The following is a 27816-nucleotide window of genomic DNA, read 5'->3' as shown; positions in this document are numbered from 1 at the left end:
GTTCTTTTTCTTGGCCTCCAATTACTGCTTAGTTATGAGTCACCAATCATTTCAGCAACGCACATAAGCTCTCTGCTGTAAGGGCAACAGTTTTATATCGAGGAGGATCAATGTGAGCATTCAGACAAACATGACAGCTGAAAAAACATGAACAATGAGCTACAGCGGAGTAAATGTTGTTAAAAGTTATTTTGACTTTTGTAAATTGCATTGTTCATCATGTGAAGTAATCTTGTGTCTCTCTTTAATATCAATGGACCTTAAAAGAGACTACAATAAACAAATAACAATAGAGATTTGAGGAAATAGCTACGATCTGAGATAAAAAATCAGCTGGAAAAACATATAACTGAACATTTAAAGTTCAAAGAGAACTGAAAAAAATGTTCTACTCAGAGGCTGATCCATAGTGAAGTGGTTTAACACAAAACTAAAGGCTTTAGTAATACAGTGAGAACAGTTCATGGATAACAATGTAAAAATACATCACTTAAACTAAAATGTTATGGATGTGTACACAATCCTGTAATAGAAGAATGAATGGCTCAGTATATGAAGTCTCATTGGGAACTTTGATATGCAGACGAGGCCATAAGAGGAAGATAAGAAACCAAGATCAAACACCAAGCATTGGTACTCTCCTCACACTTACTAAACCTAAGATCACACACGCACACGCATGCACGCACACACGCACATCGGTTCAGCAGATATCTCTCCTCATCTTGGATTATATATCAGTCGAGTTTCAGATCAAAGCCAACTATATAGACAGAGTGATAAAAAGTACGTATATATAAAAGATGTCGGGTAGAAAATATAATACAATTGCATATGGTTTGCTGTTTGATGTTTCCCACATCAGATGTTCTCATTTAAAATCCTGACTCCAATATTGACACTCATATTATAATAAATTATGAAAATAATGTATTTCTACCGTTACGTTTAAAGGTTGTTACTGAGCCAACAAATATATATTGTACATATTGTAACTGTTAAAAAGACCACAGTTTCTACATACTGAAGGCTGTTTCCTTACTGTTAGGATGTGTCTTTATGGATTCATTGTTGTTACACCCTACCAGTGGGGAGGCAGGGGTCTGGTTTATGCAGGTATTAGGGTTCAGGGTTAGGGTTAGGGTTAGCACGTCACGACAAGGGGGTGATGGCTGAATCACTAGCCATTATTAGTGGAAACACTTGGTTAGACTTTGGGAGCTGAATCGGCCTGCCATGAAGACAACATGAGAAACAAGACGTTTTGAAAGACAAAGTCCCTGACCTGCCCAGGGACTGAAGATGGAAATGACCTGCTATAATCCGGCACAAAGCATCTTATCTCTCGAAACAAAGAACATTTGTCTCTCAGCATTAACAGTCCAGTCTTGTGTAACATCTACACCTTAGATTAGGCTGGCCAGCTCGATCAGATCAACACCTCGCCCTAACATTTACTCTGAGAAGTGAGCAACATGTCAGATGCTTGTGACTTGGGTTTGGTTTCTCCACTGAGTGTAGTGAGTCACAGTGAACAGTTCAGCAAAGTGATTAACATGGATTCCTCTGGTCATGATCCAGTGTTTCCTTCACCTTTGTTGCCCATTTAGATAATAGATACACAGCAGTTATTTAGCTAAATGGCTCCTTATAGTGTTTCAGTTATGCAACACTGTGAGTTTTCATCGACAGTTCACCTCATTGAAGTCTCTTTAAAACCACTACATCTTCCTCAGCGGCCACGTAGTTATCTAGAAACATACGTATCCTCTTGGCCCACTTAAAACGAAACTATGCGATATATAATTGCTACTATTTATAATCATTCACTTTGTTAAAATAGGGACATAAAGGGAAATAGAGGAACTAAGCAGATCCACCAGCTACTCTTTAAAGACTATGTTGAAGCTATGACTGCTTATTCCTTTTTGACATTGTTCTAGTATGCCTTTCTAAAAAGCTATTCAAGAATGAAAAGAAACGTTGTTTACCCATTATTGTTTGATGTGAGGTGGATCCAGGGAACATTTCAATCGCAACACTAATTTAAAACTTCAGATAACTCAGAAAAAAGAACAAAAACTCCTTTCATATGAGCATAGCAGAGATTATCATGGATTTATTTATCAAACCCATGCCATTCATCTCTAAAAAATACTCTTCCCACGTAATACATTTTGAGATGTTTAACAGACATGCTACAGTATAAAAGAGCTGCCTTGATGAGGCTTAAAACTAAAGAGTGTTATTTAAGTGGCTAAAGAAGGATTATCTACTGTTGAATGCTCATCATGTTGTACTTCACACATTGATTTCCCTGTAAATAGTGTGATTTAAAAGATCAAAAACCTAAATCTGCACAGACAGGGCCTCTTATTACCCACAGCTGCCACTGCTATGTTGTTTAATGTATTCCACTCCACTCATAAATCAATCTTTAATCACTTCAAAACAAACCGAAGCTGCAGAGCTTAAATCTCAGAAGGTGGCGTTTCATTTTTTAAAGGTGACTTGTAGTTTAAGATGTATTAATGGTTTTTTCTATTTGAACAAAAAGAGATAGTGTTCAAAACTATTCTGATACATCTTAGACAACAGATTGACAATTATATTTACGTACATTTATTGACAATTTAAATTATAAAGCATTAGGATTGCATGCACTTTATGTAATACAATCCACGATGCAAGATTATGGTTGCTCAAGTTAACACACACCAAATTGTGTCTTGGTAAACAGTTTTGATGAAGGATTTAATCCTAACAAGAGTAGTAGCACAGGCGTCTTTCATAATTCTTGATTGTCTTCAAATTATGTTCTTTCAGCCGACAAAAAATGGGCTAACTCCAACCCAATATCCTGCTGTGTTGAAAGCAAGATTGGACAGAACAGGCACTTAGTAATTGTTGAAATGACTTCAGATGTCATGCTTTTCAAGCAGAAACATATTGACTATACAACTTCTTCATGGTGAGCGCCAAAGTGCTCTAACAATATGATACAACAAAGTGTTTACGGTTAATGTTGTGTCATTTAATTTCCTTTTGACTGCCTCCTTTTGTTCTCTGTTTGTCTTCTGGCTTTGTCCTCTAATCACTCTTCTTATGTCCTTCATTTATATTAATAGTTTCTATCTGTCATCTTTGCAAATGACTACACAGTGGAAATCACTGTCTCTGTGTTAGTGTTCAATTATCTCTGTTGCTACATAGACCCTTGTGGGTAGGCTATGTGTAGAGGTTTTGTCAGAGGGACAATCAAACAAGACACACACCATGCTGTCTGTGTATACCCTGTTATCTTTCAAAAAGAATAGTCTATCTTGCTGTCTCCATCCATTTCTCGGTAATAGGGCAGGCCAGGAATCCACTTTTCACAGATTTGTCTCTAAAGCTGGATAGGTTGACATTTAACAGGAAGTTATATCCTCTCTATCAAATCTCTGTATGGTGTCCTCCTTTAAAGTTCCTTTGGCAACCATTTCAAATTTAGAAAAATGTTTTGCAATATTTTTGATTGACAAGTTAGTATTCTTCACAGAGGGCTATTAGGAGGGATTTGCTAACCAAGAAGATATTAAACAGCAAAGGTACATTTGGTTTCAGTTTATTTAAATAGAAAAAAGCATCAACATCATTCAAATGACACGACTGCAGCTTCTGTGACGAGGTAAAGGGCTTGAAGGGGATCTGGAAAGCGTGGCTCACATCTCTCAGTGCAATGTGATGTCAAGAGCTGTACAGCTGGTGCTCCGCAGGTGTCTTCTGAGATAGAGATATCCCTGCAGAGAGTGAGGACACCTGTTGCGACTGAGAAAACGGGATTGAACTCAAATGCACGACTCACACCGGTTTTTACAAAAAAAAGGTTTATTCTAACCAAAGATCCACTATGATGGACAACAACAGTATCAACACAAAATCCCTCTTAAAGAGGAAAAACACTGGGGAGCATAAAAAAACAAAAGCAACTAAATCACGACGTGGCTCGAAGCTCTGAGGCGTATTCGTGGCTTGATGACACTGGTAGAAAATCACCATGAACAAAAACGAACTGGCACAGGACAAAGGGCGATGAGGACAATAAATACACCAGGTAATGGGGAACAGGTGAAAACAATCAGGGGCGGGGCGGGACAATCACAGGAGCGGGAGTTTACTATTCAAAAATAAAGGGAAAAGTCACAAGACCAAAACACTTAAATAAACGTAACATAATTTCCGAGATATGACAACACCCCACTGAAGAGGCACAGTCTAACGGGATTTTCAAGTCTGCCGCTTTGAATAAGAATCATCTGAGTTTAGGGTATGTATATATTAAACAGAAGCATCAGATGTCCCAACAGACTCTTGCGTCAGGGTCCAGTCAGATAAAGTTTGGCCCTTATCTCTAATGTGAATAGGACAGTGAGAGGTGCCAGTGGGCAAGATGCAGAACGTCAAATCTCTATTTTAAGCAACAAAGGTTTTAAAAATTGAATGATGCTGCCTGCCAGTTTGCCATTATGGCATTAGCTACTAACCAATGTGTTATTTATGGCAGAAACGAGTCACTCTGACCCTAGAAAGGTGCCATATTATAGAAGTACCAGATCATAGTGAAGTTATCCTACTTTAGATGTGGGCTGCTGCTCTCTACCCACCAGTCAGAGAAGGGCTGCAGCACCCCATGAAATTTGTTGGCTTCGAGTTTCCAAGAAGCACAGGGAGCTCTGTATGAAATGAGCTGTGAAATGAATTGGCGGACACAGACGATGCCACATTCTTCATTCATTTTAAATAAAACATGTATTACCAGCAGTAGCAATGACCCTGGTATTGTTTTCACCTTGTGAGTCCGTATGTGTGTATGAATGGCAAAATGTAGTCCTGAAAACACAGTTGTTAGAACTACCACAGAGGGGGTCTGAGTTCTTGGACAGATGTTAGTTAGTTTCGGTCTGTCTTTGGATAGATGTTGTCAGCATGATAGTTTGAAGATGGCCATGGTCCGAGCAAGGGAGACGGGGAGTGTATCACCCCCATATCACAAAACATTAAAGGTGTTGCTTATTTCAAAATAAAGGCTTTCAGTTGTGTTGTTACAGCTGCAGAACAATCACCACTTTTCATGTAAATATTAGATAAATATGCTGCAGTTAGACATCTTTCTTTGTCAACAAAAAGTGGATTTGTGTTTGAAGCATGATTACAGAGACTTCAAAATCAATGTACACGTACAAGGGGTACATGTACAAATCAAAATCAAGCCAATGCAGAATGTAAAGGTCAATAATAAAACAAATATATAAATGTATAGATAGATGTAGAGTTCTGTGGGAAAGTAGGTTTCCAAGACAATCAATCACACACTTCTTATAGAGAAGTTAGTTTGTACATCTTAAAGTATGAGTGTTGGAAGACACATTCGGTCTCATCTATCTGCATAAATAAAACCAAGTTTATGTTATATTCTTCCAGTCTGCTCAAACCATAAACAGAATGTATTACTCCAGCTATTCCACACAGTTTTGGAAGCAGACACATAATTCCATTCATCAAAGGCCAAATGCATTTTCTGATTGTCTCATTATTCAGAATGGCTGAAAGCTCTACAACATCTAAACAAGCATTGTGTGTGGCACTACTCTAACGCAGCAATCAAGTAATTCAAGATGTGCTTCATGGCTGTGTGTTTATTAGAGTTACCGGTATATATAGCAGTAAACAGTTTTCAAGAAAACAGAGCGCTCCCCTGAAATGATTTTTCCCTAAACATGCACTCAAGAGTCAAATCTCAGGAAGTCAAAAACCTTAAGAGAGTCAGAACAGCCATTCTACAGAAACAAAGATGAGACTGACATAATTGAATCTCAGTTCTGATATCAAAACCTGTATTTTAAAGCCTGCCACTTCCCAAATACTTGATTTACATCTTTATGTTATTCCCCTCAGACTGACTGATGCTGAGCACACAGGAGCTGAAAGATGTATGATTCTCTGAACCTGGCTGAATCTACCAAAGCCACATCTTACGAGAACATGTTGTTTTAACTGTATATCTGTGAATGAAAACAAATATTAACATGACTCCATGACCACTTTATTTTCAGCACCTTACAATTCAGCATCAGTACACACGTGGTGGGAAGAGGGAGCCAGCAGCTGTAATGTGTATGCATAGACAAGAGCAAAAATAATGAAAATGAGAATCAATAGTCAATTAAAAGGAGAATATTGGGTAATTCTCAAGACTGACTGGTCTCAATATTCAGCTATCTGGAACAACAGATCAACAATTGAGAGTAACTGCCTCTGACATGGTTACATTTCCAAAGTGCAGTTAAAGTGTGAGGTTTCCCGTCATGAAAACGTATAAACTTGCTGGAAAGAACAGCCTGACGGTGGCTACATGGAAACACACTGTTGGCAGGCAACCAAATGTAGAAACCACACAGCTGGCACCTTCACTTAATGATCAAAACAACAGTTAAGCTAAGTGGTTTTCTTTTAACCAAAATTATATTTTAGAAAGCCTATTTTTACTTTCCACCAAATAAAAACAAGTCATTCAATTAAACATATGGTTGATGGTTAAATTATACGAACACAAAAAGTGTTTGTTTGGCGAGAAAGAAAGGCCTCAGAGGACAAGAGAGAGCAGCGGCAGCCCTCTGGCTCTGACAGAAGACAGGCTGGAGGGAGGACAGCTGTCCAGATTTTTATAGGAGGAGCTAGAACATGAGCCGATAGGAGAGGACACTACAGGAGGGGAAACACGACATTCCTCTGGCTGAACAACAGAACAACTTCATTTCATGTGAGGAGAGAACTGCCGTTTACAGTGGGAAACAACTGCTGTGCTATTACCTACTTTATTATGATTTAAGTCCAAACCTTTAAGTGTGTATTCAACAGAGAAACACGGTCTGTAAAATAAGTTACTGTGATTTCAATAATATCATTATCTCCATTATTAACATTTGTCAGCTGGCAATGTGCTCAGAGCATATCACCTCAGCAGAGGTATTATGATCAGATAGAATGAACGAGGTGTTATGACAAAGAGGACAAAACAGCTCTGCACAAAACCAAGGTAGAATACACTAACTCCGCAAGACCAATACACTAGCTCTGCCTAAATAACATGACACCCATGCTGAGACAGTATAAGGTAGTAACACATTTTATATTATAGTTAAAACCTTCAAATTGTAGTTGATATGCACAAGTCTTTTTTATCTACAGTGCCTCTGCTGACTTCCTTCACTGAAGCTTTAAGTCAGTTTGAAGAGTGTCTATGAAACAGCTGCCTGGCTGATGCTCTGTGGTTCACTTGTTTATACTGTTCTGCATCAGGAAACAGGTTCCAGTGTTTAAGCAAGTGCAGCAGGGCATTTCTAAAACCTTACACACCTGATAGTGCGAGACAGCAATGGGAGTGAGATGTCGGCTGAATTAAATTATTCAACAGGACGGGGATCTTTATTTTTGTTACCATCACAGGTTTCAGTATAATCAGACATGCACATTTAGTAAATCCACAAACAAATATACTATTTAGATTATGCTACATTGTTTTTATATCCATTTTATGGATATTTAATAAAAGGTCCATGAACATGTATTCCGTTGAAGAATATTGTATTGTGGAGCACTTTTTTCTTCCCATTTCCTCACTACATTATAGCTTTCCCATGGACCATTACACTTTTATAATAATCAACACTGGAGGTCTCCGATCATCATTGTGGTCAGCAATAAAGGGCTGAGGCTGATATGAAAGTTTGTCATGTTTTTGAATTAGTTTTAAAATAGCTTCAAGACATCTTTCTCTAAAAGACCACAGCACACCCTGAATGTTCACCAATGAACAGTGGAATATAAAGCCTCTGTTTTCGGCATTAATGACGTCTCCAAACTAGGGAAGCAGTTAGTACGTGGCAGCAATGGTTTAACAAAAAAAGCAGAAGGAGTATGACTCTTTGTAAAGTTAGAGAAGGGAATGTTTTGGGAAATGTTTAAAGACATCCTAGGAACATTAGTTGGTTCTCAGTACGTATCACAGGTTCAGGGTCAGGGTTAGGGTTAGAGTTAGGCTTAGGGCTGGACATCATCTGTATGACACCATCACAATGGTTTTGTTTATCAAGGTTATGATCATGGCACTCAACAATATTGTATAGATGGTTTTGATAGGATATAAAAAGAATGAAGGGGTTACAACTGGAAACAGTGTATACCAGCACACACAGTTGACATAGTAATTGCAACACATGTCATTGCTTGAACATAATTCATGATTGATGTGAATAAAAACTGAAAGGTTGCTGTCAATAAACAACCAGCTCTGTGCTTCGGATGGGTATTAAGATTCACTGCTGAAGGTCATCATCCCTCAGATAAACATGTATTGCAATTAAAAACAGACTCAATGTCAATGTGAATAAAGTCACAACAAGATGATGAATCTGAACTTGTCTGAAATTAAAAGACTTCCATTTCATTGTTTACCCATCAAATGTCAGTCCAACGTCAGTAAGATTTGAGGAGCATAGGAGAATATTCAATGTCATCAAGATTATAAAAACTATAAAACATACATACTTTTTGACTTGTAATCAAAAGTAATGTACATGTGTTTTAGCACATGAAGGTATACTATAAATAGTGGGAAAGAAAGAGAGATCACAATCCAAGCGTCTCCTCTCCATAAAAAAACTGTTTCCCTCTGAAGTGTCAGTGGAGCAGAACGTGTGTTGGTGTGTTCAGCTGTGCAGGAGACTGGTGTTGTTGATGGAGTCACATACACTGCCTGGCCAAAAAACTGGTCACACACTCTGATGTTCGTTGGACCACCTTTAGCTTTGATTACGGCACGCAATCGCTGTGGCATCGTTTCCCAGCTTCTGCAATGTCACAACATTTATTTCTGTCCAGAGTTGCCTTTTTTTTTCCTCCAAGATCTTGTATTGATGACGGGGGATTCGGACCCACTGCGCAAAGTCTTCTCCAGCACATCCCAAAGATTCTCAATGGGGTTCAGGTCTGGACTCTGTGGTGGCTAATCCATGTGTGAAAATGATGTCTCATGCTCCCTGAACCACTCTTTCACAATTTGAGCCCGATGGATCCTGGCATTGTCATCTTGGAACATGCCCGTGCCATCAGGGAAGAAAAAATCCATTGATGGAATAACCTGGTCATTCAGTATATTCAGGTAGTCAGCTGACCTCATTCTTTGGGAACATAACGTTGCTGAACCTAGACCAGACCAACTGCAGGAACCCCAGATCATAGCACTGCCCCCCACAGGCTTGTGACCTTTTCTTTGGACGGGCAGTGTATGTTATTGTGACAAGCAGCTACAAAATTGATTGGTATGGAGTTCATCCGGCCAGCTTATTCAATGTATTTAGTTCAACAGAGACGGACAAAAACACTTTACTGTTTTTTTGTTTATCAAATATAAAGTTTTGACTGGAATAAATGACAGAGAGCAGGCTGGTACTTTAAGTCAAATATTAGGAGTGATATGGTGCATGGGTCCTCAAAATTCTGTGTATAAATGCTGTATTTTGTGAAAGTAATTAACACAGATCCGAGTAGAAAACAGTCATTCATCAAAAAGTTGAAGCACTGGTCATCTGATTCAATCGCCTGATACTTACAAAAAATCCAATAAATAATGTTCATGCCATCGTTATTTGCCCATTTTACTATTCTCCCAATATTTCTCAATACTTATTTGTCAAAGACAGTAGTGGAACTTTTATTGATGTTATTTGTATAATTTATTCATGTCTGAGTTGTCTGACCCTGTATGTGGCATTATCCTTCATTGAATTCATCCAGACAACATTGTAAGCATAAAGATAAGAAAACAAATAGCAAGTTGATTGAAACAAGGTTTTTCAAATGTTTGAAGTGAAATCCAAGATATTCAGCGTTTTAGGCTTTAAGTACACCCTTTAAAACATGATTCAATATTCAAATATAACAGGTGAGCTTTGTCTTTTTCTGCAGTCAGTGGGAGGATTTCAGGTGGTTCGTTAGACTTAATATAGTTGCAGTCTCACTCTTTTTACAGAAGTGAAGAAATATATTATACTTTCCTAGTTTTGTTTAATCCTTTGTGTTTGTGTCAAAACAAATACTTCAACAATACGAAAAATGTATGCTTTGCAGGTTTAGTTTGAACTGTTTCCCTTGTGACTAAATTCCATTTGTAATACCCCAAGCTAAATAAAGTTCCCCAGAAAACTGTCAGTGTTCATCAATATGTCAGAGTTGTTTTGTAGGGTTTTACTGAAAGGAGATGAAAGAGGTGGAATAACAAACCACATGTATCAAACACAGGACGAAAGGGGATCCTCTGGGGGGAGAAAAGGCCTATATCTGATTTCTGTTAGTCAGCCATGACACTTCCCACTATACACACAGTGCATTACACTTCCAACACACCAAAAGAAAAGGGCAACAGGCTCTCAACAAACACAGGTATCTTCATCTAAAGTCCAAAGTGTTTCAGCATCAAGGTTTTTTTGTATAAAATAGGACGATCAAGAAGACACTTAACCCTTAACTTAACAAAATCAACACACTAAATATTGAGCAAGGAACACCTAATTCAAGATCAACGTTTTTGTGTAGCTTTCTTGTTCCTTCATGTTTTGTTTTATCATCAATACAAACAAAAAAGGAAACAACAGAGGAAAATCAAATAAAGCCTGATTCTTTCCATTAGTATCTAAATTAAAGGCAGAGAAGACTGTCATTGCTTTGCATAAGAACAAAGAAAATAAAGATTTGAGGAGACCTTGAAGACATCATTTACTTGTATTAAAGTTCATGAAAGGACCGCAGCGATCTGAACTCAGGTAGTTAGAGTCATTACAGACAGTATTTCATCCCGGCGCACAGAGAAAATGACAGAGACTGAATTCATTTCACAGTTTCGTCTCCTGATATCATTTTTTTTTTTCTCTTCGAGGCAAACTACATCATACCGAGCCAAAGCCATTAGACTGATAGAGGCCTTCTTATCTAAAAAGCCTCTTGTGTGTTTGCAGGTCATTATAGCAGCTAGACTTGAAATAGACTGGTGCACTTTAAATGTGTAATTTGAATATGAGCAATGCAAAAAAAGCAGAATGGAAAAAGTCCAACCACTTTGAAAATAAAAGCTCCCCAATGACAAAGAAGATACGGTATATATAAAATAATACAGTATTACTCTTCATCAACCACCATCAGTTTAGATTTAAATTACAGGCATATACACAAACATTTATTTAGTTTGTGTAGATTATTTGACTGTAAGTGTGTCTATTGCACAAAAGAAGAACCAAACCCTTTTGACTTTAATCAGGTTAGTTTGGGATGCAGTCAACAGCAACATATAGCACTATAATAATACAAATGTAGTTTTTATATTTCTAACAGACTATATATTTTAGAAGTGGTTTGCAGTTTAGCAAGGTCAGAGCAAAATGAAAGATGACAAGTAAAAGTGATGAGTTACAAGGTCTTTAATATAGCCGAGTGCCGAGTGTCATCTTCGCTCATGAAAGACGGAGTAACCTGAAGCTCCCGTTCTGCATCACTCTACACATCGTTAATACAACATTTCATTTGTAATTCAACTTTTAAAAGTAGAAGGGCCAACACTAGCTTTATGGTGAAACGGAACAACTGACCTGACAAAGGACACACCAGCAATATATTAAAACTGTTGTCATCCAATAGAAAATCTGTTGATGGGGAAATAATGTAAAACAAATCTTTAGAAAGAGCAACTAAGGAAGGATCCCTCTCCCTGGAAAGACAGACTGCTCTTGTTTTAATTAAAATATTGTAAATATCAGACTGTGTCTCACTTTTCTAACAACTGTTACAGGACAATGTTTAAAATGTTGTTGACTGATACAAAATGAGTTGATGTACATAAAAGTAAACCACTTCTGGAAACATTTCTGATACATTGTCCTTTACAATTCCATCTTAATCGAGGTGAGCACGTTAGCCCAAATTCCAATTTTACCTGCAGTTTCAGAGAAAAAATATACATGAAGTGTCTGAATGTTTTACCTCCCGATTTCCCCATTGATTCAACATTATGTGTGTTAACTAAAGTTCATGTTTTTTATACTGTAGTTTTCAACTATGTTGTGTAAACAACTCCTGAAATACAAATAGCGTATGTTGTATCATGAGCTTACAGCAAAACTGAATAAGTAGACAAAAAAAAATGTAGACTTGAACAATACATTCATGTTTTTACCTTTTGTCTCATTACATGGTCCACTGAGTTAAACATTGGCCAACTCCAATCTACACCACAGCCCATTCTCACAGTTTAATGTCCCCTGTCAATCAGCAGTGGAGTGGTTAGTATTGATTGGTTAAATGGGTTCCTGCTGGTCCAGCAGAGAACAGTTTAAAACTGAGCATAATAAAACAAGAGGTACACCTTTTGGATTATAAAGGTAGAGGAGCTATAGAAGTGAATGGGTAAGCAAAGCAGAGTATCATTAGTTTGGAAATGTTATCCCAGCTAAAAGACTGTATTTATTCTTCCTGGTAGTTTAACTGCATCTCTCCCTGGGAGAAACAGAGACCTGTCACACACACAAATAAAGATCAGACTCATATAATCTGGCAGAGACAGCAAATGACACTCCTTTTTCACAACGCACCTCTTCCTGCTCCTCTCACCTTCCTTTCTCAAAGCCACATTTTGTCTTCTATGAGAGAAGCTAATTTGACCACCCTCACCAAGTGTCATTTATCTCCTCTTAGGGACACTTTCTATACATGTTTAGTGTCAAGAATACAACTGCCACTAGTGTGAGTAAAAACGTCCTGTCAACTCAGGATATAGCTTTAATCGTAACTACTGTAAATGGCATTACGTAATACCTAACTTCAGTCTGTGAGCTACTGTGATAAAGTGTGTGTTTGAGATGTGAGTTCTTTACTGCCACATTTATTTTCACCAAAATGCTTTCTGCAAATCTTAAGTCATGCTGTATGGTTATCTTTATGCTTTGTGAGGAGCTCAGGGTATACATGCATAAACAAGCTTTGGGAAAAATAATATGATTTACCACCTGAGGTTTAATCATGTAATATAATCTGAATGGATGGAATACCTCAGGCTGAACCAGCATGCAGAATGTCATTTGAAGCTGTCAACATTTTAATGAGTGTATGTTTATTTAAGCAATTCTTTCCTCCAACACCTTTGCATTCTAACACTCAGTGTGTTTGCAGATTGTTTGATTCTTCTCACTTCCCCCTTGATATTTGTTCCCAAACAGAAAACTTCAACTGTAAATCTGCCCTGTTTACTTCTAACTTCCGAACAAATTGAATTTAAAGCATTCCCCTAAGAAGTACTGACTAAAAGACAAAAGCCTCAGATTTCAGAGGCATGTTGAAATCTCAGAGAAGATTCCACTGAGGAGAAAAAGTCCTCAAATGGTTGACTGGGTAAAGTGTGTTTAACCCCAAGACAGGAAGCCTGAGGGATATCAGAGCAAGAGAGCAAAATAGATGAAAGTGATCACAGTACAGCCAGGGGATACCTGTTAGACCATTGCAAAAAAGCCCATCCCAGGTACATCTATCCCAACATCATCTTCTTCATCACTGTCCTCTTAATCTGTCATTTGAAACCTCCATCACTGCCTCTGTCAGTCTGGTACCTTCACATTTGAGATAGATTGTGGCTCTTGGCTTCCTCACTCTTCCTATCCTGGCTTCACCTGCTATGACAGGATGCTCCAATTTACTCACCTCTGCTAATCCACAGTGCATGAAGCTGTGTAGGTGTGTAAACTTGGCAGTGGTTTGTTTGGCTCTCTCCTGGTTTCCTCCCTGCCGCGACTCTATTAACCTCACGGAAGTTCACATTCACTCCTGACAATCACAACCGTTTGCCATACAACCTGTGGCAACTGAGCCGTGGGTGGTGCAAACAGAGAGTCTACACCCGAAACAGAAAATACACTCCTGTAACACTAAGAGCTCTCAGTCAAGGGACACACACTTTGTTTCCACACTGCAGGGAGCAACATAGTTAAAGAAACGATGTTAAGAGACATTAAATATGTTACTATATGTGAATTGACAGATTAAATGCGTCGATTATAAACCCCAGCTGAGATAACTGGGATTCATCTTCAGTTTCCTGCAACAGACGGCTTGTTGCTGAGACAATATCATATTGAAGACCTTTGGATCCTGGGGACTGTAACTGAATCACAAACAACACAGTGTTTTGTTTCTATCACTGTTGGTTTGTTTTTATGTAGTTTCATCTCCTCCCGTATCCTATCTTCTCCCTAGCATTATGCTGGAGCCTTATATGTTTTAGGGAACAGGCCAGGGTGCACTGGCTCAGTTTAGAGCCATAAATCCCCCCAAAATATTGAGCACATACATCAAACTGACTGATAAATTACAGAAAGAACACAAGTAATGGTGCCCATCCCTCCACCGTGGTCTGTATGTATGTTACTACTGGTGTTGTCCCAAATAAAAATGTTCTCTTGCCAAGCTTTAGGACATGATTGTGAAAATAAAGCAAGCAAGCTGCTGGGCTATACGGTTTTGCCAGTGTAGTGTTTACAAAACAGAAGGCAGTAATTACAGTTCCAATAATGATCATTTCGGTTAATCGGAAAACTGGAATAACCCCAAGCATGAAAAGGATGGAGCCACATGCATTTAGAGGATATTAGATATCCGGCAGTAAACAGACTGAGTTTGGCCTGTGAGGCATTTTGGGAAAAGTTTAGACTGCCTGTCTGTCTGTATCTCTGTGTTATACTTTCCATGCAAACAATACACTCATAAATCACTCCTGTCTCTAAGCGAAGCACGGGACAAAGCTATTTAATTTCAGTTGGGCAGCCAACTTTCACAGAACCTGAATTTGGAAAACCAAAGTGTTCTTATTAGATTTCAAAACATGTTTTCCCTGTTGAATAAACCAGTTTGTGTTGAAAACTAAAAGAACAAGTAGCAAAAGTAATGCCCTCAAACACAAACATTGAACAGAAGAAAGAGCCAAAAGTACACTAGATTGATCCCCTTTTGTGAGCATGTATAGATAAAAGCAGTCCAGGAGTTAATTTATTTAGCTGTACAGACATTAAAGTGCTGAAAAAAAGATAAAATAATCACCTTTTCATAAAAGACATTTTGGCTTGTCACAGTAGGAACAGCAGGTGTTACTAATGCAAACTAATGCTGTGTTTATATGTGACTATGAAACACACAGCTGTTCACATTATTCTTTCAATTTAAGTCACATTAATCTTATTTTATCTGTCGTCTTAGCTTCAGTGAAATTGATGTATAACCGTGTCAAGGTCCTATTTACATTTTTCGGAGATTCCATCATGGGCGTCCATTCACAGCCGAAAACGAGAAAAGAAGAATTTGTTCACAAGTAAATTATTTCTGTGAGTCGTGAATGCAGCTGGAAGGGAAAACCCCGGGGCCTCCTCCCAGGGCAGATAGAGAAGAAAAAGAGGCAACATTAACAATTCATAATTTGCTTGTTGCAGCGCATTGTTAGTTTCCCTGGAATGACCCGTTTGATTATGTCTCCCTGCTCTCATTAACCCCATTTCAAAATGCAGCTAACATAAAGGCTCCTGCTGAGGAGAATTTCAGAGCCTCAGGTAAGGACATCTTTGGTGGGAATACTGGAGTCATTCAGGGCAAGCTAAGATGAAAGCTTGTTGTAAATGACAATGGGATGTCAACAATGCAATCTCTGTGTTTTCAAAGACAATTCAAAGTCAAATGGAATGTTATTTGAAAGAAAAAAAGGACAATGGAGGACATTAAGGTATAGTGTATCTGTGAAGTCATCTCAGTCATGTGTATTGTATACTTAGATGTGGCATCATCATCTTTAACTTAAATATATGTTTTAACTTGTGGGTATTTAACATGGTCCCACAAAGGGGATTACTCTAGGTGTTAATAATACAGTGGCATGGCTTCAACTATGGGCAGATGTGATTATGTAAATGTGTACCGGATTTTATTCATTAAATAAAAATAATGCATTATTTTTCCAACATGATTAGCACAGACTTCAAATCTATTAACCTATTTTTTAACAACTCACTGTCTTTATAGTAGATGAATTAATATGTTGACCAAAAAGGGAGTTCCCTGTAGTTTTCTTTTTTTTGTTTCCTGGTAACCATGTATCTTTTTAATTATAAATAGGATTAATGGCCGTTAATGTCAATGTGAAAGAATGTAAAACACAATGAGAGACATTTGTGATTTCCAAACATGATTTGGAACACAAAAACGGTATTCCCAAAACTGAGAATGAATTAAGATTGTTACACAGGTGATTCATCTGGTGGTCTGGATTCATGTTTTTCAGTCAGGCAGCAAGGAATACACTCCTATAATTGGAAACAATTTCATTTTCATAATGATGGAATTGAATTTGTGTTGAATATATTGCATAACATCTACAGCAGGGGTGACCAGACTACGGCCCGGGGGCCACATGTGGCCCGCAGGCCATTTTGAATTGGCCCACAAATTCAAAAAACACAATGTGGCCAACAAATTAAACTCGTGCTTCTCTTATATTGTACTTCTTAAATATGTATGTAAACATATATTATACATTTGTATTCATGTGTGAATAAACCCACTTTTCAAATAAATGCAGTCACTAAAGTTGAAAACATTTTCTAACAAATTTAAGTTGATAAGAAAAAATCCCAATAATTTATTTACATAACCAGCCTTAACTATACCCTATTTTTTCCCCGTACTATAAGCATAAGGGGGTCCTGTTTTAAGGAATGAGCTGCTAACTACATTAATGTAACTAAATTAACTGAAATGAAACCCTATGGAGAGCTGTGATGTAGACTGTTTAAAAAAAAAGCATCATTTACCTATGAGGCAATATCACCTCTAGCAAGGGGCCTTGGTATGTTTTTCTGTATGTGGCCCTCAGGGAAAAATTTTTTAGAGATTCCTGATCCACAGTGTTAGCTTGGCATGGACTTTACAGAGAGAGAGAAAAGTGACTCATTTGTTATGCTCTTCAGGTTTGTTTATGTCAAGATTTGCTGACAGTGATTCATTCATTGATAAAGACACAGACACAGACACACACACACACACACACACACACACAGTCATTTTGATCAATACACTAGCACTTATACAGAAAAAAAAATATTTGACTCCCACATATTGACTCCCACTCTGAGCAAATTATTCAAATGGTACATGCAGTGATGCTTTTTCCTGATAAGAGGAAGAGAAAACTGCATTGAGTCACCCACGGCAGCTGTCTAATGGACAGAGATGCTCAGTCTTGGATCTCTCTCTAGTCCAACTACTTTATAAACTGATTTAATGGCAGCTTTCTTTTCTCTTTGCTCAGTTCACTTTGGCACAATACACTTTAAATTAATGAACTATTATTCAAGTAAGAAAAACAACGGCTACAAAAAGCGACAGTTTATGATTTATGAATGGTTCATAATGCACTTATTTCTGTGGGACCAATTATTCAACTCACAGAGATGGACGTACAGTATCATGTCCATACCCTGGAGTCCCTTATTATAACACAGTATCAGCAAAACTCAGAGAAAGGAAGAGACTCACACCACTTAGAAGAAAATAAGTAAAGATAAAAAGAGGACAAGCAGTAGAGAAAGTTGCATTTGAGGGAAAAACTCTACTAAGAAGAAGAGAAAAGAAAATGCCTTCAATAGAGAAAATTATAACGTGTCATTTTGTTTAGTAACAAAAACACAATTCACTCTGCTGAAGCACACTCTGCTTTCTTTCTGCAGATCGTTGCTCAAGGCAAAAAATGGGCACATGTCTCTCTGAGTATTACAGATAGAAACAAGAAACCCATCCACATCTCACCACTCAAACAGATAACAGTGAACATCAATCTGTGTTTATAGTAACCTTTGTCCTTTCTGTGTAAAGCAAAGCCTTTCAACAAGATATCTGAGAAACCCAAGCTTCTAAAAATCAATCTCTCTGCCAGAAACCAGTCACTATAGAAACAAGCAGCTCACACTTGCCCTCTTACAGAAACTCTAACCAGTCATTACTGTCCAACAAACTTCATGTGTCTGTGTGTAAAGCATCTAGGTAGGGAGGTCACTATAGAAAAGATGCAATTCCCCACTGTTCTTTCAATGTAAATTGGATCTCCTTTAAACTCACGAGCTGAGTCAGCGACAAAGGAATAATCCCTGGATTTTTCTTTCCGCTGCCTCAGATGGTTTTGGGAATCCATTACGCTCTTTGGTCCCTAAGGCCAGTTTATAAAACCAGACAACCACTTCATTTCAAGATAAATGATGCTATCAAGGACGTGTAGAGAACCATCACTGACTGTACACACGCACAGTTAACCATGCACTGTGGTGGGAAGCAGGAGAAAATGAGGAGAGCATATGCAGGCCTAAATAATATCGAGAAATACGATGCAACAAATATGTACTGTGGCCAGCTGGCAGGTTATTTTGTCTTGTACTGTGCATAAATAATTTGATATTTTATAAAGTGGATCTTCAGTACAGTGTTATAAATCCCTGGAAATATGACAACACATTTCACAAAAAAAGTCCACCAGCTGTGACGTCCAGAAGATGATTTAAAAATAAGTTGCTGATACGTTGTCATAGCTTTATCTGTTGCCAACAACTTAGAGATCTAGTTGCCTCTACTGTTACTCTCTGTTGTGAAAAAGGAGCTCCTCTATTTAAAGTTTCAGTCATTTAAAAAGAAGACAGACATGTCATACGTATTGTAAGTAACATATACAAGAAACATGAAAAGAATGTCTAAACATCATATGTAAATCTAGGTTTAGGTGAATGAAAAATGTTCCAGCTGGTGGAATAAAATAAATAAATAAAATAAAAAGCTTGAACGTGCCATGCTAAACCTAAAGGGAGTTTAAAAACCTGAACAGATCACCCTTATCTTTTCATGAGTCGAGATGAAAAAGGTTGATATATATCTGACAAAAGATGCATACCTTCAGCAACACTTTTAGCCAAAATAAGTAAATCCCAGCATGCAACTTGGCAAATGAACTAAACATTAGAAGAAAGTTAGCAAAAACAGAAGCCATACAGTTGACGTGTTATTCAGAGGCCAATTGTATTCACAATTGGACTTTCAGTCTTCCCCTGCCCATAGTCCTGACTAATAAGACACAATAGAGGCAATCAATCTCCTGACACATGACCTTTTAAATTGCCTTCCCCTGGAGGATCATTAAAGTTCCATTGCATCTGTTTAAACCACACTGAGCAGGCCAAGCATGGGGTCAACAGGTAAGGACACACATCTATACTGAATATTTTCAATACAACTTCCTGTAGCATTCAGATACCATGCATCATCTCATTGTCAAGCTGATGAACTGTAAAAGTGACCCTTTAGATTAACTCTCATTTAGGAGATCATACCAGCGGAGAAGGCCAGTCGGCATGCTGTTGTTCTGTCAAGGTTAATACTGAATGAAGGTCATCTTCTGAACCAATTAAGAGTATAACATAAACCTATCTGCACTCTTCTGAAGTGCCAGTGTTACATACTTAGGATATGTTATTTTATCACAAATATGTATAAATTACACATCAGGATACTAAATCATCCCATGTAATGGCTCAATGGTTGATTATTTGAAACACAGGACATTTTATGATCATTCAACACTATAATAACTAACTGTCGGACTTAATACAACTCTGAGATGCATAATGCTTGGTGATGTCTTGACAGTTTAATAAAGTTAAAACGTTTCTACTTTGGAGCTTCTGACTCATACTATCACAGGCAGATATATGTCTGAGCTACAACCCAGAGAGGAGGAAAAACAGTGTTCAGAGAGTCTCAGAAAGAGAGGTCTGTGTCTTGGTAGAGTGTTTTAACATCAATGCAATCCTTTGCCAAGGCTGCTCTTAATGCCACAGAGTCCCTGAGCTACCAAATCTGAATTGCTCTGGAGCACAAAACAAACAAGTACCTGAGCCTGAGAATCAATGCAGCCTCTCGGTTCTATTGACACTGGCAACTTTCTCCAGTGAATATTTGACAATTGCCACATAACGTTGTCGAATATTAAATATGTCCGTCATTGTGCTTTCAGCTGTCCTCTGGAGTCTCTGCCCCCTAAATGGTTCACTGTGCTTCCTTGAACATTTAAATGAATCTGAACATAACACTAGAACCTCTGAATAGAACTGTATTGTTACATAACACAATCCACAGGAAGGATAGAATCAGTTAAATAACCAAGATAAAAATAAACAGACATCTTCCGTCTAATTTGAGTGACAGCTGCAGCTGCGACTTGTGGCAGGAGACAATCTCATCACAGGAAGGTATAAAAAAAAGGTTGAACCCCATCTCATTGCAGTTTATTCAAACAAGTGACTTCATCAAAGGATTAATAATCTAAAATGAACCTTAAAGGTAAGAAAAATAAACACTTTGTCACACAATATCCAGATATGTCCTGAACATTCAACAAGAAAACATCCTGCAGCAGGAAGGATCCCTGTATATTTAGGATTTAAATATTACAATCTTTAATTGTTTAGCTGAAGCAGTCCTCCAAAAAGCTGAGCTTATTATGGAGACATATCCAATGAACTGTTTGTAAAAAGGAGGATGAACAAAAGACATTTTTAACTGGTGTTAACCCTATATAACAGCTTTTCATATTCAACAAACTATATAGATAAAATCCATAAAGCAAGTCCATCATGATAGGGCTTAAAAACGGTAGCCAATGATGTGTTTAAAAAAGAAGTAAAGAACAACAGGAAGTTCCTCTGGCACATCAGGCAGCAGAGACTTCTGTTATTTTAATGAATCGCAAGGCTCTTAGTGACACCGCCAGCTTGTAATTATATTTCCTTCCAACATCTCCTCATTAAAAAAAGAATATATATATATATTTACACTAACTTCAGCTCCTTGTGAAAACCGAATTGAACATTCATGTTATTTTCCACGGGCATCATTAAAGATACCTCATTATTCCTTGCAGCTCTTACAGCACTTGACTTAATGATGTTTTAAGGAAACAATGTCATTACAGCACGCAAGTACAATATGCTGCCATCCAGTCCTGAACAGTTACAGATACGAGGAAAACAACAAAACACTTTTTGTGATTTCCAGTGAGATCCATCACCCTGCATGCCTACACAGCGATCCTCCTCTGTACAGTGTCTTTAAAATACATCTCTACATGGGGAATACATTCAAATAATAAAAATAGTTTTAACTTAGAAAAAAAATGGGAAAATATCTTGTAGAGATTACTGAGCTATAAAGGAAGAAGAACAAGTCAGTTCCTGCTTTCAACTTGTTTTATGTCATACTAAATCTCAACTAAAACAAATGACTTTCTTTGTTAAAGTAAATGTATTCAGGAAGTTTGTCTTTGTGTGGTTGCTATTCAGTGGCTGTCCCTTTCTGGCTTTGTTGTCATGAATCTAATTATTACACTCCTAACTGCATGTTATATGTGTGTCTCCATCCTCTTCATTTGTCCTGCATATTGGCTGTTGTGGCTGTTACTCTGCTCTGTAACCTCCAAGAATTTCTCATCATCTCCCAGCAGGAAGTTGTTATGCATCACACTGAGCAACACAGCAGCACATCTGCCCTGCTGACAGCAAGCAGAGCCACTAATGGAAATCACTTACAGTATAAAGGATTCAGACTGTAAACACATACATATTCAGATATTCAGCAGATCAGAATCAAAATGTTACTTCTGTTTGTGTCATCTGAAGTGACACATTAAGAGGGATGAGCTACAACTATTGTGGGTCAAGGAAACAGAAGAATGTAGTTTCTGAAATAGTTTGTATATATTATTAGAAAGAAAAGAGATTCTGAAGGTTAGCCATAAACAAAATGCCTCCATGTTTTAGCCAACTGGTCCAACAGAATGACGATACATACAATACTTCCACCTTAACAAAGAAGAGATCCTGCATGACCAAACTTCACAAGTTATCTAGGCCTTTGAGTCACACCTCTAACAAGTGAACCAGAGACTGCACCTAAAATGAATCCCTGTTCACACATAATAGTGGTTCTTTCTATCCTCCACCCTTTTTCAGTCTCTTCATGTGGCTCACAGGGCAGCACACATCTATAAAAGGAGCTGCTGATTATAAAGAACAATCAGACCTGAAGAGATGGAGCCCAGCGGAGCCGCATTTCACACTGCAGTGGATACACAAGAGGCTGAGGGCCAGACCGCTCTCTGTTTGCTGCTGCTTCTCCTGCAGAGCGACAAACACTGTGGCTGCTCAGACTGACAACTTGAAATGGGATTGTGACATACAGTAAAGGGCTTGACTACTGACTGGGATCAATAGTTGAAGGCATGCTCTTCAGAGCCTTCTGTATAAAAGTGTCTGAGTTTAAAGGCTTAACAGCTTCCCTCCTACACACAACTGCTCTGTGTGCTTTTGTCGATTTAGATGATTTTTTTTCTCTGTAGGATTTCAATTAGTGGTTATAATAAAAGGCAATGTCTGAATGTTATCCGGTCCCATTACTATTTATAATATTCAGTGTGTGTGCTTTTCCCATGATAATGCTATATACCAAACTGCTCTTGTTATTACAGAAATTATGCAAACTCTATTTATTTACAAAAAGCGTGAGGCTTGCAGAAAGGAACAACTGGATACCTTCAATGAATCTGCAGGAGAATGAAACTGTATTACATTTACAATGCCCATTAAAGCAAAGCCTTAGAAAACGCTTTCTTCATACCGTTTCTGCTCAGCACTTTTGTATAGTTTTCTTCTCACTGTGGCTCCATCCGGGTTAATTTTGACCTTTTAACCACCAGTAACAGAACGCCCTGGAAAAGCAGCTAAGCTTTCATGTTGTCAAAACAACATTATTCACGGAGCATTTCATTCGATTTTTTTTATTTTTTATAAGTAATATCCGAGCTCAGATAGCATTATGTGAAATTAATTTGTCTTTATTCACGTTACTATCTTCTGCCCAGTCTTGTTAATACCAGGACATATCAAACACAGCTTTGAAAGTGAATAATGAAGAGGATAGCAAGACCAATTATCTAAAATGTTTGAACAGTTGCTATGGAAAAACCCATGTTCCTCCAAGAAAAAAGTTATGACTGAATAAAAAAATTAGTAAAAGAAAGAAAACATCCTTCATGCTCATATTTCTGTAGTTGATGTACTTTTACAGCATTGCTCTCTGTCTCTGTCTCTCATCTGTCAGTTATTCAAACGAATCTCAAATTATACTCTGATTCTCTCACATCAACTCTAAATCTATTGACCAAATATATTTATTCTTCCCCAAAAACAAATGCAGGATGATAAAATGTCATGTCATGTCGTGTCGTACCCTGATTAATTCCATCGATTTGTCAGTGTCACCTTCTGGAAGGCTCAGAGAGGGGATTGGTGTACTGCTGAGAGGAAACGCTAATAAACCCAAACTGCTTATTGTTGGGTTTCACATAAATCTGCTCCTCTCGAAATTCATCTATGCTTCTGTCTAATAGTTTATTAGTATGACTGAAGAAACTAACAGAGTAAAGTAGTATCTAACACTTACCAGAGGACAGCCGGTTAATACAAATCTATCAAGTGTACACTTGTCAAAGAGAGATTCTTACTGATACGACCTTTAGTCAGAGTCGAGGTTTTGTAAACATAGAATGACCATAGTTGAGAAAACTATATAAACGGCAACGTTCCGAGAAGCTGTCCTTGTCATACTTCGAGGAAGGATTCATCAGAGCATATAGAAAAATGGATAACAGTGATCCGGTTAACAAGTATTATCTGTAAAACCTCTCCAAAGGGCTGAATAAAACGTATGTCCTATCAGCTGAACATTTGGACAGTAATGTATTTTCACCTGTGGGACAGATTATTGCTCCTTATCCCACCCTGTTCCCATCATGGCCTCTCACGCTGTGACAGGCTGCTCCTCGTCCTTTGCCATGGCTAGAAGCTGTTAATGAAAGTCAGTTGGATCTGTAGAGACAATTTTTATGTCATCCAGCTGAGTAACCTCTGGCAGAGAGTCAGTGTGTGTATCTGGCAGTGGGTTGTAAGAATTCCTCCCTCTCCTGCCAGCTGTGTCTCTTTGCACCTCTTTGTGGGTCAGATCCACTCCTGGAGCCTCTCCTGACATGTCAGCACGACACACTACATTAACACAACAGACGCTGATGCCATACCACCTGTGGAGAGTGAGGCCTTCAGTCAGTGTGTCCAAAGACCTGTCGCAGTGCCTAATGTTGGTCTCAAAGCACTGCAGGAAACAGCTGCTGATAGGCTGAGAGGAAATATTCACACCTACCACACAGGAACAGCCAATAACAAAGAAATGTTGTTAAATAACAGCGGGAATAACTGAGGGGAGTTCATCAATTCACTCCTTATTGCTGTGACAAAACACCCTACAGTGATCTATAACTGAACCATGAACAGCTTAGTGTTTGTGTTTCATAGGTTTTATCTCCTCCCACCTTCCGCTTCTCTATTGTACATTTAAATTTCCTCCAGTCACAATCCTCCATGGATTACTGGAGTAGTGATCATTAGCTATAGTTAATTACAATGCTGGAAACTGATTGCTGTACTGAGCCTTAAGTGCAGCCACAGTATCCTACCTTAGATTAGCATCAAACAGCAAAGATAAGGACCATGGCCACCCCTCTGACACTTTCTCTGTTAGGATGCCCATCAACTCCGAATCCTTACAGAAATAGTGTCCACATGTAAATGTGTGTTTCGGATTCAAACTGATGTTACAATGCTAAAACACAGGAAATAGAGTTTCCTGTACACTTTAAAACACCTGTTCACTTCATGCATTAGGGGAAGTTTCCTATTATTATCTGTAGCCAGTCTTTTACATCTGAATCTATAGTATTTATCCTAGGCGATTGTTTTACAATGGAAACAAATGTAATCAGCATTCGATGAAGTCTGAACGTGCTGCATTCAATGACGGGTCTGTTGCTGGAACTCCTCTTGTAGTAATGAACTGTTAAATAATTGTTCAGTTGGTCATGTATTAAGTGATATTATGTGGTGTGAGGTAGTAGCGTGATATAAGTCATGTGTAAGAAACACTTCATAGAACTGAGGCCTAAAGTCAAAACTTTCTAAAGCTAAAGAGACCAAAAAAGATAAAAACAGAGACACGGACGGCTCTTCACATGGGACGAAGTAAAGCAGTTTTAACCTAATATTGTTGTGAAGTAGAAACAAGGGACCGTTTATTGTTGATGATAAACAATGATTTATCAAATGTTTTGTCAGTTAATTAAAAGTACATGATGATTTATGGATGCTGGGATGGTGAGGGATTAGGCCCTGTAGAACAAACTTTAGAAACCTTATCCTCACAACTCTCTCTCTCACACACTCTCATAGAACACATTTAATTTTCATTCAATGGACAGCCAGGTAATGTGAGATGTTTTTCCTTGGTGAATTACCATATAAATAATCTACATTGGCTGTTTAAATAGGTTGCCAGAAAGGAACATTTCAGACCACCTATATCGAGACCAGGAAGCAGAAAACTAAAATAAATCTGTATAAATAATTAAATGTTGGAAAGAAATAATCCGTTTGCCAATGTGCCCCTTAAAAGTTGTACTATTTACACGTGGGAGGAACACGAGGTTAATCTTAAAAAAGTTAGACTAAAACTGACACAAAGACCTCATCTGCACTCAACACAGTGGTACTTTAATGTGTGATGTGTTTCTTTGGGGAATTACCATATAAATAACTGCAACCGCTTATCATTGAAATTGCCTGTAGTAAGAATAGGTTAGCCTGGTAAGTACGAGCGAGAGAGAGAGAGGGAGGATCAAACAGGAGGGATGCGACAGAGCAGGATGAGAAACAGGAATACAAGTTTGCCAAAGTGTCCTTGCTCTCTGTGATCAACATCAATCGCTCAGCCAAACAAGTCACACATCTCGTCCACTGACCTACAGACCTGATCTATAACCAGTTAGCTTTAACCCACCTCACCTCTTCACATGCTTTTCTCTTTTAATAAGATAGTTGTCTGGAACATTTTACTAGATATATGACTGAAGCCAGACAGGAAAGAGGGAGAGGGAGGCAACAACATGCAGCAAAGGCCAACAAGTCAGATACTAACCCGAACTGATGCGGTTAAGACTCAGCTGCAGTATTGTACATGGGGCACCAACTCTATCATTTTTAACAGGCATGTACGGATTAAATCCTGTTCTTGACTTGTTTCTGTTTGTTTTTGTTTTCTTCCCAACAGCAAATGGTTGTGTTTCATGCTCAGTGTTCTTCTCTCACTGCCACTATCTAGCATAATGAGATATGTTTTCTTAAATACAACAGGAAATAGATTATTTATATAGTCAGATCTGACAGGTGTTATTCTTATGTGATTTTGTCTGCTCAGTTTAATCCTCAGCTCTGCCTTGAAGTTTTAGGTTTAAGTTTACAATATGTACAGATGTAATTTGCTTAAGAGTATACCAGAGAGGCCTACAACTCTGATATACATTAATGTTTTCAGACAGGTTATTCACACTAATTGCAATGCATTTTTAAACCTTGAATCAGCCCATTAGCTTTCATGGTGTGAAATCTCACAGAGCATCATATCCTTAAGAACAACAAATGCTGGGATCAGCAATTTAGAAAATCAGGGAATCCAAGCCAACGTCCCACTACGTATTGTACTTGGGCATGTTCAAGTGCTTTTCTAAGGGTTTACTAGGAGGCAGTAGATTCATCCCACACAATCAGACTCTCTGTGTCCGGTCTTTTTCAAAAGACCATTGTCCTGCTGCTGCCTCTCTGTGAGATGGAGCGGCTCCACTCTGACTCAGGTTTCTCTCTTTACAGGTTTACAGCTACTGAACAGCTACCACACTGCTTCCTTGTTTCTTATCAGCCTCCCCCCTGCAGCAGGAGTAACACACATCTCTCTGATCTCATGACGCTTGTTCAAGATATTTATGTCATGCAGAGATTGAATCTTAACACCCATGGGAGTGAGACATGGTATCACCGCGTGGGGCAATGGGACATTATTTGGTAAAAATGATGGATAGTTTAGGAGCTGTTGGTAGAGCAGGAGTCTAAATAAGTGAGACAAGAAGAGAACAAAATGTTATTTGGACACTACCCTCATGAGATACAAAAGCCTTCAACATATCATATTCAATATCAAAACATGTATTTGTAATAAACACATGTTAATAGAGGCTCGCGTTGATAAATACATCTGGAGCGCAGACTTCTACAACCCAGTGGAGAGGATCATTAGGACGATCATCTTTGAGCTCCCAGCAAACTGGCAAATCTTCCTCCAGCACTTCCTCCAGAGTCAAGGTGACTCATGTGCAAAGGTATTTCATATTCCCCTTAATCTTTTTGCTTTTTGATCTATGAAATGTGCTACAGTGTATAAAAAGAGATTGATTTGGTTGGCTTGCATTTCTAAACAGAGTGGTGAGATAGGATGGAGAGAGCAGGAGGAGTTTCCATCATCTCAGCAGATGATGTAATGCAACTGAAGCACATTAAGCTTAAACTCTGCAATGTCAAAACTTCCATTCATCTTCCATGACGCTTTGTTTTCAGTGTTCCTTTTTACATGGCTCTATTCAACAGTCCAGAAACATCTACTGGAAGACCTAGTGCCTAAATAGCTGCCTGCTTTTCCTAAAATTCAATCCAAGATTAAACCGTGAAG

General features: G+C 38.2%; 1 long non-coding RNA gene across 2 annotated transcripts in view; it reads right to left on the bottom strand.

The window, feature by feature from the left end:
• Nucleotides 1–3644: 3644 nt before the first annotated feature.
• Nucleotides 3645–27816, bottom strand: part of LOC134879675 (uncharacterized) — a 74954-nt gene continuing 50782 nt past the window's right edge. For both annotated transcript variants that reach the window (XR_010167858.1, XR_010167859.1), the window contains one exon: nucleotides 3645–3782. This is a non-coding gene — a long non-coding RNA (uncharacterized LOC134879675). The remainder of the gene's footprint in view (nucleotides 3783–27816) is intronic.

This window comes from Eleginops maclovinus, chromosome 18, assembly GCF_036324505.1.
Source record: "Eleginops maclovinus isolate JMC-PN-2008 ecotype Puerto Natales chromosome 18, JC_Emac_rtc_rv5, whole genome shotgun sequence".
Classification (NCBI taxonomy): domain Eukaryota; kingdom Metazoa; phylum Chordata; class Actinopteri; order Perciformes; family Eleginopidae; genus Eleginops; species Eleginops maclovinus.
This window is presented reverse-complemented; position numbering and strand designations above follow the sequence as displayed.